Here is an 18,742-nt window from a genome sequence, read left to right as displayed (position 1 = left end):
AAATTTCTGCTCATCCAGTACTAGATATTGGATAAGCAGTCTGATAATTTAGTAATAGTGCAGGAGTCGAGAGAAGGGGTGGTGAGGTAGAGCTGAGTGTCATCAGCATATATGTGAAAACTAACAGTTAGTTACAATGGATATGTAGTGTTAACAATTTAAGATTGTCACTTAATGATTTCATTATTTACAGTCTGTAGGGAAACAAAACAAAACAAAATTCATAGCCTTCAACAGCCTTTTACTTCTCTTTGAAATTCCTCTCTAAATTTCTTTGCCCTTTCTCCTCTCTCTCTCTCGACATGTAAAAACCTCTACCAGACACATCTCTTTAACCAAGCTCTCAATCAGCCCCCATGATCTCTCACTTCCTGGCTCAGCTTCCATTTTCCTTATGCTATTTGTGAAAGTCTGTGGGATATTTCTTTATGTTAAAAAACTGTACAAATACAAGTGGTTTGTTTATATAATGTACCCTACAAACAGCTGGTCACAGTCTTTCTAGTGGTACAGATTACTGTAATTACTGCTCAAGTGGTTGGCATGAGATCATAAACTGCAGAATTAGCAAACACTGGCTAAAACTGGTGTAAAAGTCTCTGTAGTTCCTCTTGCTTTTATTCGACAATCTCCAGTGTCATGAGTGGTTGAGACCCAATTGTCTCCTATTTGCCACGATAGGAATTTGCTCTCATAACTTAACCCATTTACTGACAAAATCATAGCACGATTTTAGATTTTTGTTTACATTTGAAACAATATGAATTTTGTGGTTAAGTCCTTTGTGGAGGAAGATGACTCCGTGGCCAGTGAATCAAAGGATCGACAGAGACAAAGAGACAGTGACACAAGTGAGAGAGTATTTGTAAAGCCAAAGACTTTGCTCGACTCCAAATTACAGGATAAACATTTCTGAACAGTCTTTTCACTCATTCAAACAGGAGTATGGCTTGGGTTCAGCTCTTAAAAGAATTTTCTACTTTTGAACATGCCATGAACAGAAGGGGTTATCTTTCTAGAGACGTTAACTAGGCTGTAACTCCTTCATTGCCTGGGCCTTGGCATGTTGGGTTTGGTGTATGGTTTGGCCACAACTTAACATAGTTGTTACAACCAGGTGAGAAAGGTGTCTAGGGGTCTTTTACTGTCTTCACCTGGTCTTATTGTAACAGGGTTTTTTTTTAAACACACTGTGTTTTGAGCTCCCCCTTTGGTGAATCCTTGTTCACCACTTTCCAATTATAAGGCAAAGAAATGAGCACAAACAGGCTTTCTTAGGTTTAAAGAAGAAAAGTGAAATTGATTAAACCTTAAACTTAAACTCTAATACAGTTAATGCCTATGACGCGCCCAAGCTAACATGCACACGCGATACAAGTTAAATAGGACAGAAAAGAGAAGAAAAACAAAATAGAGAGGTATGAGGCAGACTCTGAAGGGAGTTTCTTGTTACTGTTTCTGTGTTTCCAGCTCGCTGTAGAGTCTCTGATTGTAGACAGCTCTTACTTTTCGTTGGGGCCCAGTATTCTTCTTAAACCTTGTTCACGTAGGAGACTTTTCTCTCTTTGAGTTCACTTGTTTTCAATGGTTTCCGAAGCTGGTGAGAGTGAGATGAGAGCAGACAGGAGAGAGGTCTTTTCAGTCCAGGAGCTTAACAGCCTTCTGATTTCAAATTCCTTGCTGGAAGTTCAAATTCAAAAAACTCCAACAGTCAGCCAGCCATGTGACCAAACTGGTCCGACCACGTCTGTTTGTGTATTCGGCCATCTTAGCAGTTAACCTGGAATGCTAGCCTTTCCACAAAGAACAGTACAGCACAGGAACAGGCCATTCGGCCCTCCAAGCCTACGCCGATCTTGATGCCTGTCTAAACTAAAACCTTCTGCACTTCCGGGAACCGTATCCCTCTATTCTCATCCTATTCATGTATTTGTCAAGATGCCTCTTAAACGTCGCTATCGTACCTGCTTCCACCACCTCCCCTGGCAGCAAGTTCCAGGCACTCACCACCCTCTGTGTAAAGAACTTGCCTCGCACATCCCCTCTAAACTTTGCCCCGAGCATCTTAAACCTCTGTCCCCTAGTAACTGACTCTTCCACCCTGGGAAAAAGCTTCTGACTATCCACTATGTCCATGCCACTCATAACTTTGTAAACCTCTATCATGTCGCCCCCTCCACCGTTCCAGTGAAAACAATCCCAGTTTATCCAACCTCTCCTCATAGCTAATGCCCTCCAGACCAGGCAACATCCTGGTAAACCTCTTCTGTACCCTCTCCAAAGCCTCCACGTCCTTCTGGTAGTGTGGCGACCAGAATTGCACGCAGTATTCTAAGTGTGGCCTAACTAACTACCTTCAATGTCTGGTAATCAGAAGTCCACTGTGGATTAAATTGGAGCAGGGAATAGCTCCTTTGTTCTTTGAAGTACTGTCTGTGGATATGCTAATGTCTCTCTCCAGCCAAAGTCTCCAATTGTTTTTTTAAAGCAAGTTCTTTCTTCACCAACAACTGTTTAAAATCAATGTTCATGTGGCAAAATTAATTTTCCTCATTCTTGATAGGTGGGGGGCTTGACATACAAAGTAATTATCGGCAGTTTGAAAAATAAAGACAAAGCTGCACTTGGTTAGAATATCTTCAAAATGAAAAACCAGCAAGAAAAAGTAACAGCTGGCTGCATCTAATAATGCAGATGTATAGAATATAAAATACCACATCAAAAAACAATAATGCACAAGCCTACAAGAACAGGACTTAGTTTGTTGAAAGTTAAAAGTCATATAGATGGAAAGAACACAGACTATAATGTAAATGAATATCAATGCTATAACAGAAACTTGGCTTAAAGAGGGGTAAAAATGGCAACTCAACACCCCTGGATGTAGTGTTTTCCAGGCAGGCTAGTGAGGGGGATAAAAAAGGCGGGGGTATAGCATTATTGGTTAAAGAGGAGGGATAATATGCTAAATGAATCATCAAATGAGGCCATATGGGCTGAGCTCAAATAAAAAAAGGGCCAGTCACACTACTAGGAGTGTACTATAGACCCATAAATAGTGAGAGGGAGGCAGAAGAACAAAAAAGTGTACAGCACAGGAATTTGGCAGTGTGACAAGGTACTTACTTAAATGCAAGGAGGAAAGCAAATAAAGCCGATCAGTTGAGAGCACAGATAGACATATGGCAGCATGATATTGCTATAACAGAAACTTGGCTTAAAGAGGGGCAAAAATGGCAACTCAACATCCCTGAGTATAGAGTTTTCAGGCAAGATAGAGAGGGGGATGAAAAAGGAGGGGATGTAGCATTATTGGTTAAAGGATCAATTACAGCTGTGAGGAGGGATGATATGCTGAATGAATCATCAAATGAGGCCATATGGGTTGAGCTCAGAAATAAAAAAAAAGGACAGGCACACTCGAAGGACAGTAGAACAACAAATATGCTGGCACATTTCTGAGTGCAAAAACAACAGGGAAATTATAGTTGGGGATTTCAACTATCCTAATATCAGCATTCAAGAGAACTTTTTTAGCCAGCATGTAACAAGCCCAACGAGAGCAGGCACAATTCTAGATTTAGCCTTAGGAATGAAGCTGGGCAAGTGGATGAAGTATTAGATTTAGCATTATTATGGAAAAAAACAAACTGGAACAGGAGTAAATGTTCCAAATTGGGGGAAGGCAAATTTTACAAAGCTTAGAGGTGATCTGGCAAAAGTGGACTGGATACAGCTACTTGAAGGAAAATCAGTGGCAAACCAGTGGGAGGCATTCAAAAACGAGATTCTACGGGCACAGTGTCCCCATAAAGAAGAAGGGTGTTACTGCCAAATCTAGAACCCCTAGTTATCTAGAAGCATACAGGGTAAGATAAAGCAGAAAAAGAAAGCTTATGACAAAAAACTTAATACTTTAGAAAGCCTTGATGAATATAGAAAGTGCAGGAGTGAAATAAAAAAAGGAAATTAGAAAAGCAAAGAGATGACATGAAAAAATATTGGTAGGTAAAATCAAGGAAAATCAAGATGTTTTATCAGTGCATTAAGAGCAAGAGGATAACTAAGGAAAGGGTAGGGCCTATCAGAGATGTACAAGGTAACTTATGTGTGGATGCAGAAGATGTGGGCAGGGTTCTTAATGAGTACTTTGTTTCTGTCTTCACAAAGGGGAGGGATGATGCAGACATTGTAGTTAAAGAGGAAGAGTGCAAAATATTAGATACGATAAGCATCATGAGAGAGGAAGTACTAGAGGGTCTAACATCCTTTAAAGTGGATAAATCACCAATTATATCCCAGGCTGTTAAAGGAAGCCAGGGACAAAATAGCAGATATAAAAACAAGAAATGCTGGTAAAACTCAGCAGGTCTGGCAGCATCTGTGCAGAGAGAAGCAGAGTTAACGTTTCAGGTCAGTGACCCGTCTTCAGAAAATAGCGGATGCTCTGAGGATTATTTTCAAATCCTCAATAGATATAGACGAGGTACCAGAGGATTGGAGGTCTGTGAACGTTGTACCATTGTTTAAAAAGAGTGCGAGGGATAGACCAAATAATTATAGGCCAGTCAGTCTGACCTTGGTGATAGGCAAATTATTCGAATCAATTGAGAGATAGGATAAACTGTCATTTAGAAAGGCACAGATTAATCAGGGATAGTCAACATGGATTTGTTAAGGGAAGGTCATGTCTTACTAACTTAATTGAATTTTTTGAGGAAGTAACAAGGAGGAATTGATGAGGATAGTGCAGTGAATGTTGTCTACATGGATTTTAGTAAGACATTTGACAAGGTCCCACATAGCAGACCAGTAAGAAAAATAAAAGCCCATGGGATACAGGGGAATGTGGTGAATTGGATCCAAAATTGGCTCAGTGACAGGAAACAAAGGGTAATGGTCGCCGGATGTTTTTGCGAATGGAAAGCGGTTTCCAATGGCATTCCACAGGGCTCAGTGTTGGGTCCTTGGCTGTTAAGGCGCTTGCTACCTGGAGTTGAGTGGGAAGATTCTGTGCCAAATCTATTCCTTCCAGATTCCATTCAAGCTGGCTGATTAACTATCAATGCGCACTGCAGACCTAGCTGGGACAAGGATTAGACAACTGTTTCTTCCACCATGGACTGAACTGGTTTGAATTTCTCATACCTATGCATGTAACATTATAATCAATGTGGCTCAAACATATGCATACCCCTCTACTCCTACCTAAAGAGTTACAAGTTGGACTCTCGTTGCCAAAGGAGGGTTTGAACTTTTAATAAGGAAACAGCAGGTAACAAAAGCTCCTGCCAAATGGCATAGTGAGCACTACAACTCCTTACAAAATCTGTGATTGCTCTGTTACATCATATCACCAGTTGGACGAGTGGAACTGCAGCATCAACCTCCTGTCTTTCTAGAATCCAATTAAGGTGGACACTAAACCAGGAGGAAGACCTCCGGGTAAATCCTTCTGGCAGCTGTCTTCTCAAGCCAGAGTTTCATCATCACCTAAATGCTATCAGCATGGTAGAGCGATATGTTAGTTTTCAATGTGTCAATCATCTTAATGTTCTAGATTTCCAGGTCCAATTCTGTGTACCAAACTTACTAGTCACCAACTGCTTAATTCAGGTCCTTGTGGAAAAGGCTTTGGCAAAGATATATGCCCGTGATGAAGCTGACATCCCCTTCGAGGTTCTGAACAAGAGATGTGTGTAGACCATAATTGTCCCCACCACCTATAACCATCTTCTCTTTCTGCCATAAATCCATCTTACACCATAACCCTAGATCTTCTATACTGTTTCTGGTGTATGTCTAGCTGTTACTAGCCACTAAGAACTGCTTAAACACATATTTGTACACAATAAGCTTAAACTGCATTGGGGACACACTGTTATTGAAGAGATGAGAAAAACATATAGAGCACTGTTCTCCTCCTCAATTCAGTCTCTGAGAACTGTGTTCAGGCTAAAGTTGACACCATTAGAAAGTCCAGACACCAAAATTAATCCAATGGCTCATAATTTTAAAAAGCATTTCATTAAAATTAAGTCAACAGTGTATAAAAAGCAATAAAATTTGTGTGTTATAGGTTATATTGTACGTCATTTCACAGGTTATTGGAAGTGCTGGCCGGCTATTTGACTGAAGGGACCTGCAAATTCTTGATCCTGTCCTCACTGATCCGCCACATATGTGAATTTTCGAGCTGGAGTCAGTCACTGCAGAGAAATAGATAGCAGATACCTTGACTAATTTCCCCTTCGAAGCCCAGGGGTACTGAGGTCACCTGTAGTGCTTATACTTCCATTTGAATCAGCAAACACTGCTATCAGTGAAGGGAAATGACCTGGATGCAGTAAGACAAAGTAGGATCAGAGCATTAGAGAACAGAAAAAGGCTGCAGGAATAGAGGTTAAAGTTGATAAAATAAGTTACATTGGAAGCAGCATAAGAGAGAGAAGACTGAGAAAAGTTTGATCGACTGCAGTTATCTCACTGTGTACATTCCTTTGTCTTTTTAATTGATCACTTGATTGCTTGGAATAACGGGTCTATTATAAGCTATTTCCAAACATCTGAATATTCTAAAGATCTGTGCACTAATTTTCCATTAGATCAATATGAAATGTCAGTGGTATAACTATAATACTGTAAAATCCTGGTTCAACACAATGGTGGTGCTATGATACGACATATATCAGTTTGAGATTTATAGCTGTGCAGGACCAGCAGATCTGAGTTATATACTTGGCTCTGGACCACACTCTAGCCAGACAAAGGAATGTACACAGTGGGATAACTGCAGTCAGTCAAACTTTTCTCAGTCTTCTCTCTCTTATGCTGCTTCCAATGTAACTTATTTTATAAACTTTAACCTCTATTCCTGAAGTCTTTTTCTGTTCTCTAGTGCTCTGATCCTACTTTGTCTGTATCCAGGTCATTTCCCTACACTGATAGTACCCTTCATCAGAAGCGAGTCAGTGTATTTACTCCAGTCATCAACTGATTTCTACATCACTACTTCCATCAAATAAAATGTTACAACAAAACTTCTTTGACAAGTTCATCAGCAGTATCTGCTGGTAACTTGACAAAAATACTAATAACAATTTTCAAACTGTGGAAATGAAGCTTTTTTTTTAAAACTACTGTAAAACAGACTACTCACAACATGGGTAGTACAACATTTCAAAAGATACTTCATTGGCTGTAAAGCGCTTTAGGATGTCTGGCGGTCATGAAAGGCACTAGATAAATGCAAGTCTTTCTTTCATGGGTTACCAGAAAAAACGGCTTGAAGTCATAATCAAAAATGGTTTCTTTTAAAGACTCTGAATTCCGATGCTCTGAAAATACAAAGCTTATTAGGTACAATTTTTACAATAAAATTGCATTGAATACAAAACAGAAACATTATCAGCAGGAGAATGGTGAGTTCTTCTCAGACAGAGTGTCATGGGATTGTTTGTCAATTCAGCATTTAGTTGTTTATGGACATGTAACCCCAAGGAGATTTCAGAAAGAAAAAAGTTTAATTTGTATAGTGCCTCACATGACCTTAGGACATCCCAATGTGCTTTACAGCCAATAAAGTACTTTGAAGTACAGCCACTGTTGTAATGTAGGAAAAGTAGCAGGCAGTTTGGACACAGCAAGATCCTGCAAACAGCAATGAGATAAATGACCAGATAATCTGATTTTGAGGTATGAATGTTGGCCAGGAGCTGGGAGAAACACTCTGCTTTGTTTTGAGTTAAGCCATGGGATCTTTAGTGTCTATAAGAGGGAAGGGGGAGCTTGGTTTAACATCTCATCGGAAAGACAGCACCTCTGACAATGAAGCTTTTCTTCAGTACGCTTCTAAAGTGTCTGCATAGATTATGTGCTCAATTCTCTGGAATGGGGCTGGAATTCACAACCTTATGACTCAGAGGCAGAAGTCTCATCACTGAGGTAAGGCTGACATCTAGATAGAGTAAATTATTTCAAAAGTGAGGACCACCCAATTTAAAACTGCAACCTTTGTGCATAACAAATTTATTTGTTACCTCTACTCAGAAATAAGTAGTTCTTCGGGAATATTAATTTGGGCACAATATGCCACTGCAAACAATTTTATAAAATATAAATGAAACTCGCACAGATTGGGAACGGGGAGAAAAAGGAAATTCTCCCAATGGGGGAAAAATGGGTGAAGTAACTAATTCAACTACTTGTAAAAAGATCATGATACTGCATATTACCTAGCTTAATTCAGGTTGGGCTAAAGTAGAGGACCCTTACCTTCCAAAATCACACAACAAAAATAATTTAAATAAACATCACACGTTGGTACTGGAGTCAGATTTGGGTCCAGGAAAATAGGGAAAGTTTAGGGCTGCATGAGGCACTGAAGGCATATACATATGCATGGGTCTCAAGTGTCATTGAGGGGCACTGATTTTGTGTATACACAGAAGCCAGGAAAAATCAGGAGTGAAGACTGCTAGTTCCAGTAATGGAGGAGAATTGAAGCTCCAAGCCCTAGAAAGAGGAACAGGTCTGTGTATGGGAATGTTGGTGAAGGGAGTTCTAATTATAATTATTTTTCTGAAAGAATCATTTAATTTTTACATATTTATTGCATTAGAGTGTAAGTATGAGCTCTATGTAGTGCTGCATGGCAAAAAGAAAACCTGGATTGCCAAAACAATGTCGAAATTTTTTTTTCTGAACTATGTATTGGTTCATTTTGCATTGGATGCTGGTTCCTAGTTGAAAACAAAATTGGTTTGATTGATACAGTTTGTGGTTCTTGCTGCTTGGTAGCTTTTCATACCCGTCGAGGTTGATGATTGATTTTCCTGCAGATAATGATATATTTGAGCCAATTAATGGCAACTGAACAAACAATGGATATTTAAGCCAATCACTTTTTTTGCTCCATATTTACTTTGAGGTGCAACATTTACTAGGGATGCAAGGCGTTTATACATAAAGATTTTACTATGAGGGGAAATTTCAAGTGACAATTTGTGTTAAAATTTTTTTTACTTAAGTTGTGATTCAGCAAACAAATTGAGGTAATGGTGTTGCAACTGACATCTTTTTGGGTGAATGATACTATAGCAACCAATACTGCAATGCAGCTAATGTGCATACTGTTTTCTTTCCCTAATAACTTTGTCTAAGCAAATATAATCCTTTGTGTTATTCTGAAACATTTTGAAAATGCTGAATCTTATTTGTTCTGCCTGTGGAAACTAGAACCATATGTTCCAACGCCTGTTTGCTTCATTTATAAACAGGCAGCATCAATCACAAACGACATCTGGGTTTGCAAAATATTACAATGAACAGACAATATGTTAACAGTTTAATTTCAGAGTTTATCACAAATTGTAAATAATATACTTTGTCATAAATGTAACCAACCTACATTTAAGAAGCAAGCATATATATGCTTAAAATCAGTATTTGGCTCAAATAAAATTAAACCCAGATGACTTCGGGAGAACATGGTAAACTTAATCAACTGCTGAGCTGAATACTGAAATCCCAGGCTCAGTACTAGCATTAAATGTGATCTTAAGCCAAATTCCAACTAAAATCTTTGCAATAAGACTTGCACGTATAAACAACTCAACAATAGTAAAATTGCATTCTTTATTTCATGGAAGTTATTCACTAAATGAATAGCTTTGACACAAATTAGTAAGACTGGTGGACTTCTCTTTATTGAAACTTATTTATGAAATTCATCTGCAAAAGCTTTTTCAATATTACTCAAATATGAATAAAAAAGCTCACAGCAACTTTGTGGTTCTAATATAATGCATTTTAAATAAAATATTTCTTGGTAATCAACTTCAGATTATCTGTCAATAAACTTGCAATGATTATGTTGCAATTGTTGCTTCTTTTGTATGACCAATTTACTGCTTCATTTAGCAACGACATGGAAACATACAGCACTGAAGGAGGTCATTTGGTCCATTGACCCTGTGCTAGTGCAGCACAAGTGTCTATGACACTGGCTGTTAGCAAACAAGACCAAAACATTAAAACAGCCCCAGGAAACTAGCAAGTAAAAATTATAGCAAATAATGGATGTGGAAAAGCAATTTCAAGATGAAATACCATTTTGTGTACATGTGGAAAGGATGACAAAACACAATCAAGCTCATCAATGCTCAGAAGGTACAATCTTAGCATCTAGAAATAGGAGCGTGGTTCACAACTCCTACCAGAGGCCAAAAAAAGAGAAGCAAAAGAGGACATCTTCTACAGTGCTGCAATGTTCTCCTCAGTCAGGAACAGAATAGAGTCCTTTCTTAAAGATATGCATTGTGTCTGTATTTTCCACATCTGATGGTAGTCTATTAAGGATTTCATACATAGAAAAAGAACTTGCATTTAAGAGGAAAAAAATTACATCTAACCTAACTCTGTCTGTATACTTTATAGGCATGTCCTCCAATTCTAATCCTAGCACCACCAACCATTTTGAATATCATCTCTAATACTACCACATCCAATCCTTTCAAAATTTAAAAAATCTAAATCATTCTCCTCTAAGCCAATGTTTCTCAAAAATAAATAAACACAACTCTTTAAGCTTATCCTCAGAACTAAGAGAGTTATGTATCATCCTTCTTTTCTTTTATATTCATGGGATGTGGACATCGCTGGCAAGGCCAGCACTTATTGCCGATCCCTAATTGTCCTTGAGAAGGTGGTGGTGGGCCAACTTCTTGAACCACTGCAGTCATATGGTGTTGGTACTCCCACAGTGCTGTTAGGGATGGAGTTCTCAGATTTTGACCCAGCAATAGTGAGGGAATGGCAATATATTTTCAAGTCAGGATGGTGTGTGACTTGGGAACACCACCAGCTGCAAGTTCCCCTCCATGTGCCTGCGTCCCTTTTTCTTCTGGGTGTTTACAGTCATGGGTTTGAAGGTGCTGTTGAAGGAGCCTTGGCAAATTACTGCAGTACATCTTGTGGATGGCACACACTACAGCCACGGTGCACCTGTGTTGGAGAAAGTGCATATTTAAGGTGGTGGATGGGGTGCCTATCAACGGGCTGTTTTGTCTTGGATGGTGTCAAGCTTATGTGTTGTTGCAGCTGCACTCACCCAGGCAAAAGGAGAGTATTACATCACAATCCTGACCTGTGCCTTGTAGATGGTGGACAGGCTTTGGGGAGTCAGGTGCTGAGATACTTGCCACAGAATTCTCAACTTTTGACCAGTTCTTGTAGTCACAGCATTTATTTGGCTGGTCCAGTTAAGTTTGTAGTCATTGGTGACCTCGAGCATGTTGATGGTGAGGGATTCAGTGATGGCAATGCCATTGAATGGCAAAGAGAGATGCTTAGCTTCTCTCCTGTTGGAGATGGTCATTGCCTAGCACTTGTGTGGCACGAATGTTCCTTGCCATTTAGCACCCCAAGCCTGAATGTTGTCCAGACCTTGTTGCATGTGGGTATGGACTTCATTATCTGAGAAGTTGCGAATTGAACTGAACACTGTGCAATCATCAGTGAGCATCCCCACTTCTGAATTTATAATGGAAGGAAGGTCATTAATGAAGCAGCTGAAGGTGGTTGGGCCTAGGACATTGCCCTGAGGAACACCTGCAGCAAGGTCCTGGGGCTGAGATGATTGGCCTCCAACAACCACAGCCATCTTCCTTTGTGCTAGGTATGACTCCAACCAGTGGAGAGATTTCTCCTTGATGCCACACAAGGTCAAATGCTGCCTTGATGTCAAGGGCAGTTGCTCTCACTTCACATCTGGAATTCAGCTCCTTTGTCCATGTTTGGACCAAGGCTGTAATGAGCTCTGGAGCCGAGTGGTCCTGGTGGAACCCAAACTGATCATCGGTGAACAGATTACTGGTGAGTGAGTGCAACTTGATAGCACTGTCACCGATGCCTTCCAATACTTTGCTGATGATTGAGGGTAGACTGACGGGATGGTAATATGCTGGATTGGATTTGTCCTGCTTTTTGTGGACAGGACATACCTGGACAATTTTCCAGTTGTTGATGCCAGTGTTGTAGCTTGACTACGGGCACAGCTAGTTCTGGAGCACAAGTCTTCAGCACTACAGCCAGGATGTTGTCGGGCCCATAGCCTTTGATGTATCCAATGCACTCAGCCTTTTCTTGATGTCAGGTGGAGTGAATCGAATTGGCTGAAGACTGGCATCTATGATGATGGGGACCTCAGGATGAGGCTGCAATGGATCATCCACTCACCACTTCTGGCTGAAGATGGTTGCAAAGGCTTGAGCTCGACATGCTGGACTGTGCCATCATTGAGGATGGTGATGCTCTTTGAGCCTCCTTCTCCCGTTAGTTGCTTAATTGCCCACTACTATTCAGGGCTGGATGTAACAGGACTGCAGAGCTTAGATCTGATCCGTTGGTTATGGGATGGCTTAACTCTGTCTATCGCATGCTGCTTATGCAGTTTGGCACACAGTAGTCCGTGTTGTAGCTTCACAAGGTTGACACCTCATTTTAAGGTACGCCTGGTGCTGCTCCTGGCATGCCCTCCTGCACTCTTCATTGAACTAGGTTGGTCTCCTGGCTTGATGGTAATAGTAGAGTGGGGGATATGCGGGGCCATGAGATTACAGATTGTGGTTGAGTACAATTCTGCTGCTGCTGATGGCCCACAGTGCCTCATGGATGCCCAGTTTTGCATAGCTAGATCTGTTTGAAATCTATCCCATTTAGCACGGTGGTCATGCCACACAACATGATGGAGGGTATCCTCAATGTGAAGACAGGACTTCGTCTCCACAAGGACTGTGCGGTGGTCACCCCTACCGATACTGTCATGGACAGATGCAGCTGTGGCAGGCAGACTGGTGAGGACAAGGTCAAGTATGTTTTCCCTCTTGTTGGTTCCCTCACTACTTGCCGCATACCCAGTCTAGCAGCTATGTCCTTTAGGACTTGGTCAGTAATGGTGCTACTGAGCCACTCTTGGTGATGGACATTGAAGTCCCCCACCCAGAGTACATTCTGCACCCTTGTCACCCTCAGTGCTTCCTCCAAGTGGTGTTCAACATGGAGGAGTACTGACTCATCAGCTGAGGGAGGGCGGTAGGTGGTAATCAGCAAGAGGTTTCCTTGCCCATGTTTGACCAGATGCCATGAGACTTCATGGGGTCTGGAGTTGATGTTGAGGACTCCAAACGCAACTCCCTCCCGACTGTATACCATTGTGCCGCCACCTCTGCTGCGTCTGTCCTGCCGGTGGGACAGGACATACCCAGGGATGGTGATGGCAGTATCTGGGACACTGTAAGGTATAATTCCATGAGTATGACTATGTCAGGCTGTTGCTTGACTAGTCTGTGGGACAGCTCTCCCAACTTTGGCACAAGCCCCCAGATGTTAGTAAGGAGGACTTTGCAAGGTCGACAGGGCTGGGTTTGCTGTTGTCGTTTCCAGTGTCTAGGTCGATGATAGGTGGTCCATCTGGTTTCATTCTTTGTTATTGGCTTCGTAGTGGTTAGATACAACTGAGTGGCTTGCAAGGTCATTTCAAAGGGCATGTAAGAGTCAACCACATTGTTGTGGGTCTGGAGTCACATGTTGGCCAGACCAGGTAAGGACAGCAGATTTCCTTCCCTAAAGGACATTAGTGAACCAGATAGGTTTTTACAACAATCGACAATAGTTTCATGGCCATCATTAGACTAGCTTTAAATTTTAGATTTATTAATTGAATTCAAATTCCACCTTATTCTGTGGTGGGATACTAACCCATGTCCCCAGAGCAATACACTAGTCCAGTGACAATACCACTACACTACTGCCTCCCCACTTCAGAGAGCAATTAAGAATCAAGCACATTGGTGGGGGACTAGAGTTGCATATAGGCCAGACCAGCTAATAACAGCAGGTTTCATTTTCTGTATTGCTTCCAATTTAAAATTCTGTGTTTCCCCGACTCTGGTCTCTTAATGCATCACCCCTCCCTTTGCCTTACAAGTGGCTATCTCAGCCTACGCTTTGGAATTCCCTCTCTATGTCACTATACCTCTCTCTCCGACTTTGAGACCATACATAAAAACCACTGTTCTCAACAAGTTTTCAGTCACCCCTTCTGATATCTCCTTCTCTGGTCTGGCCTTTATCTTTGTCTGATTATGTTTCTGTGAAGCACCTGGGCATCAGCCTTAGCTCAGTGAGAACACTCTTCTCGCTGATTCAGAAGATTGTAGGCTCAAGCCCCACTCCAGGACGTAAGCACATAATCCAGAATAGTACTTCAGTGCAGTGTTGAGGGAGTATTGTGCTGCAGGAGGTGCCATCTTTCAGGTGAGACATACTGAGGTCACATCTGCCCTCTCAGATGGGCGTAAAAGATCCATGTCACTATTCAAAGAGGAACAGGGGATGCTTCAGTCCAAAATAATGGGGTGATGTTTTACAGTTTTAGGTTGAAGCCAAGTACATTTTTTTCCCACTATACAGTCCAAATAAAATTAATTGTACTTTTCTGCATGAGGCACAGCCTGTACATTGGGGGCAATTTACAACTGAAATGTGGAACAGTGTATGTCAGTCTATGTACCACTTCTCTCTTTCCCTTTTATCTGCAAGCAGTGCCATAGGACATAGTAATGCAAAATAAAATGGTGCTCTTAAAGGCTGTGATCATCACTGCAGAAATTCTCTGGGTGCACATATATTTTGGAATGGTGGAAAGGAAGGAAATTAATTTGATTATTAAGCCTTTTATAGTAAAATTGTTTTATTTTAGCTCTGATTCCAGGAACCTGGCTGTGAACTGGCTCTGGGAACTTATGGTGTTAAATCTCTTTCCCATAGATCAACAACAGACCTACATTGGGTCTACAAGTTCGCAAGCAGTTCCACAGAAAATGGATTTAATAGCATAAATTCCAGGAGCTGGCTTCCAGACTCCAAATTATGGAGTCTGAAGGCATTAATTACTATGGTCTTTTGGAAAGATTATTATTTTAAAATTATTTTTCAGTAACATAACTCAACCAAATGCACCTATATTGCAGGAAGTCATATCAACAGGGTGTGGTGTCTTTTAAAAACACAATTTCCATACTTTTAGCTACTTTCAATTTTCACTCAATGCAGAGTTTTACCTTGCATAAAAAAGTTAAAAATCAGAATAAAGTTGGTTGGAACAACCAAAGTCAGTAAATAGATTGTTGTTTACTCAGTAATACTCCTGTAAGCATTTGGTCATTGTACAGCAGGGCTGTTCCACCATGGTTCAAAAATTAAATAATTCATAAGTTTTAGTCATGAACATAGTATTAATATGAATTTTTAACTTTTAAAAGCATTTAAAAATTGCTGATTGTAAATGTATCCATTCATTTTTCATAAGCTGAACTTGTAACAAATCTTACTCTATACTTGCAGTGGGTGCTTGGATGCATGTGTTTACATTTTCTGACTGGCAAAGATTTTCATTTTAGAGACTGATCCTTCAAATATGGCATCTGATACTACACAAAACATGATCAGACAATTTGGACCACTGTTGAACCTCACCCTGCCAGAGCTGGTGAACTTGAAGATTCTCAGGAAGGTTCTCAGTAAATCAAATACAAATTTTGTCAGACGAAAATAATGAATAATAAATCACTAGTCTACAAAATTTGATGAAAATCCACTATTTCTTTAAGCCAACAGGTTGTGCTGAATTTCAGAAGCAATGCTCGTTAACTGCAAAAGAAATTGCAAATGGCGCTCTTCATGATATCGCTGCTATCTGCCACTCATACTTCCAAGTGGAAAGTCATGCTTTATATGTCCAAATAAATCTGCATTAGATGCTGTTAAAAAGTGGGCCTCCAAACTTAAGAAAGTAGGTATGCTGACTTTTCACCGCATGGCTATTTCCCATGTATCTCTGAGTATTCATCAACTTACATGGAAACCAGCACATCAGCCCAAAATACTTCAAATTCATCTCCTCCAACAAGTGCAATGAGATCATGAATTTCTTTGTCAATAAGATTGAAATCATCTGCCTCTGCCCCACTTCCCCCTCTTCCCTTTGTCCACTGGGCCAAACTTGATCTGAAGTTCCCAGCTGCACGAGCAATGAACTCACATCATTCTCGCGCTTCTCTCCTATGCCCTTCATGCCCTCTCCAAGCTCTTCTAGTCCATAAGATCCAGCTTATTCCTTATCCAACTCCTTATTCCTACTAAACTGCTGACCATCCAACTTCTCTTCCTGGTTCCCATTATAACTGATGTTGTTAACGATCCTCTCGCTTCAGGTACTGTCCCTCTCTCCTCAAAAATCCAACCTTTGACTCCTTTCCCCTTGCAACTGCTACTCCATCTCCAACCTCCCTTCCCTCTCTAAAGTTCTTGAAAGTGTCATCACCTCCCAAATTTGTGCCCATCTTTTCTGAAACTCCATGTTTTAATCCCTCCAATCAGGTTTCTGCCTTACCACAGTAACAAAATAGCTCTTATCAAAGTCACAAATGACATCCTACATGACTGTGACAAAGGTAACTTATCCTTTCTCGTCCTTCTTGACCTGTCTGCAGCCTTTGACACAGTTGACCCCACCATCCTCCTCCAACACTTCTCCACTGTCATCCAGTCAGGTGGGATTAGTCTCGCTTGGTTCCATTCTTATCTATCTCAGCGCAGTCAGAGAACCACCTGCTATAGTTTCTCTTCCCACTCCTGCACCGTTACCTCTGGTATCTCCCAAGGCCCTCTCCTATTTCTCATCTATATGCTGCTACTCGGCAAAAATCATCTGAGAAACAGCGTCAGTTTCCACATGTATGTTGACGATACCCAGCTCTACCTCACCATTATCTCTCTCAACCCCTCTACTGTTTCTAAATTATCAGACTGCTCCTCCAGCACCCATTACTAGATGAGCAGCAATTTCCTCCTATTAAATATTGGGAAGACTGAGCTATTGCCTTTGGTCCCCGCTCCAAACTCCATTCCCTAACCACTGACTCCATGTCTGAGGCTGAACTAGGCTGTTCGCAACCTTGGTGTCATATTTGATCCTAGGATGAGCTTTCGATCACATATCCATGCCATCACTAAGACCGCCTACTTCTATCTCTGTAACATTGTTCACCTTTCTCCCTGCCTCATCTATGATTTTGTTACCTCTAGACTTGACCATTCCAATGCATTCCTTACTGGCCTCCCACATTCTCCCCTCCATAAACTTGAGGTCATCCAAAACTCTGAATCCCATGTCAAAAATCATATCAAATCCCATTCACCCATTAGCCCTGTATTCACTGACTTACATTAGCTCCTGGTCAAGCAACACCTCAATTTGAAAATTCTCATCCTTGTTTTCAAATCCTTCGACGACCTCCTCCCTCCCTATCTTATCTCCTCCAGCTCTACAACCCTCCAAGATATCTGCACTTCTCTAATTCTGACCTCTTGGGCATCTCTGATTTTAATTGTTCCATCATTGGTGGCCATGCCTTCAGCTACCAAGGCCCTAAGCTTTGGAAATCCCTCCCCTGTCCTCTCCGCCTCTGTTTCCTCCTTTATGTGGCCCCATCAAATCTACCTTTTTGACCAAATTGTTGGTCATCTGTCCTAATATTTCCTTATGTGGCTCGGTGTCAAATTTTGGATTATAACCCTCCTGTGAGGCACCTTCGGATGTTACATTATGTTAAAGGTGCTATATAAATACAAGTTGTTGTTGTAAATCTGACTGGATTTTTATAATATCCTGCCAGAAGCTTTCCTTTTCTAGGTAAGGTCAATGGAACAATCAGTCTAATTTAGATTGATTTCAGATTGAACCATGCCCTGAAAACTCATTAACACCATTTTTTCATCCTCACTTTCACTTCGACTTTTGAACTAACTTTTTACTTCATAATGGACATCTGAAATTGGCCAATGCTATCTTTTGTTGATGGGATTTTAAGTCTGGCATGCATCTGTGATTACATGTGTTCCAAAATACGGGCTGCAGATTTTGTAAGTGAAGTTGTTTTACATGGCAATATTTACAAATTAAAAGTCTTTCAACTTCCATATCTATTGATAAAATTTGGATATTCCAAAACATAATCATCTTGAGTTTTTGATCTTCAAATGCCAAAAACCATTGGACCTCAATCCTCAGAGCTGCAATGAGCTTTTCATGGTTGGGACTAGGGAATGGCAGCAGAGATAATGATTTTGGAAAGAAATGTGAGCACGAACCTCCTGCTGACTGATTCAACCATGGAGATAGGAATTATAAATTTGAATTCAAACTAATGGACCGGTCATGCTGTTGAGACATTTGTGGAAATTCAGTCAAGTGTGTTTTTTATGTTTTCCCCATCAGCTTTACAGGTTTTACTCATGCTACTGAACTGAACTGCATAATTTTCTGTTGTTTTTACAGGCCCAGAAATAACTGAAAATCAGAAATCCACATGACGAGACCTTGGTCAAATAAATATTCCTTTAATTCACTTGAAAATGTTGGCTTGAAAGTAATATGTGGGCAAAATTTAGGAATCCTCTTTCAGGCCCCCTAAAATATCAATAAAAAACTTTTTTTAAAACTTGCCAATTAAAGCCTGGCTACTGATCCGAACCCGACTACATGTGTCGGGGTCGGGTCAGGTCGGGTCGAAATTCCGAGTCCAGCATTCGGGCTCATGTCGGGTCGGGCTGGACATGGAAGTCCCCATGATTCCCCACAACTCCAGCTGCAGGAATAGCCTGCTGCCGGAACAGATGA

The 18,742-nt window shown here is 40.8% G+C and overlaps 2 protein-coding genes across 3 annotated transcripts in view; one reads left to right on the top strand and one right to left on the bottom strand.

Annotated features, from left to right (window-relative positions):
- Positions 1-18,742, bottom strand: part of cenpp (centromere protein P) — a 392,661-nt gene that overhangs the window by 10,554 nt on the left and 363,365 nt on the right. The window lies entirely within an intron of this gene.
- Positions 1-18,742, top strand: part of ecm2 (extracellular matrix protein 2, female organ and adipocyte specific) — a 77,811-nt gene that overhangs the window by 5,030 nt on the left and 54,039 nt on the right. The window contains exon 1 of one of the 2 annotated variants that reach the window (XM_068051880.1): positions 8,512-8,530. The exons of the other annotated variant lie outside the window; for it this stretch is intronic. The gene's annotated coding sequence lies outside the window, so the exon portion shown is untranslated. Of the gene's footprint in view, positions 1-8,511; positions 8,531-18,742 lie in introns of those variants that run through there. 2 annotated transcript variants of the gene reach the window in all.

Source organism: Heterodontus francisci, chromosome 19 (genome assembly GCF_036365525.1).
Source record: "Heterodontus francisci isolate sHetFra1 chromosome 19, sHetFra1.hap1, whole genome shotgun sequence".
In the NCBI taxonomy this organism is placed as follows: Eukaryota; Metazoa; Chordata; class Chondrichthyes; order Heterodontiformes; family Heterodontidae; genus Heterodontus; species Heterodontus francisci.
The sequence above is the reverse complement of the archived record's forward strand: the minus strand, read 5'-3'. Positions and strand labels throughout refer to the sequence as shown.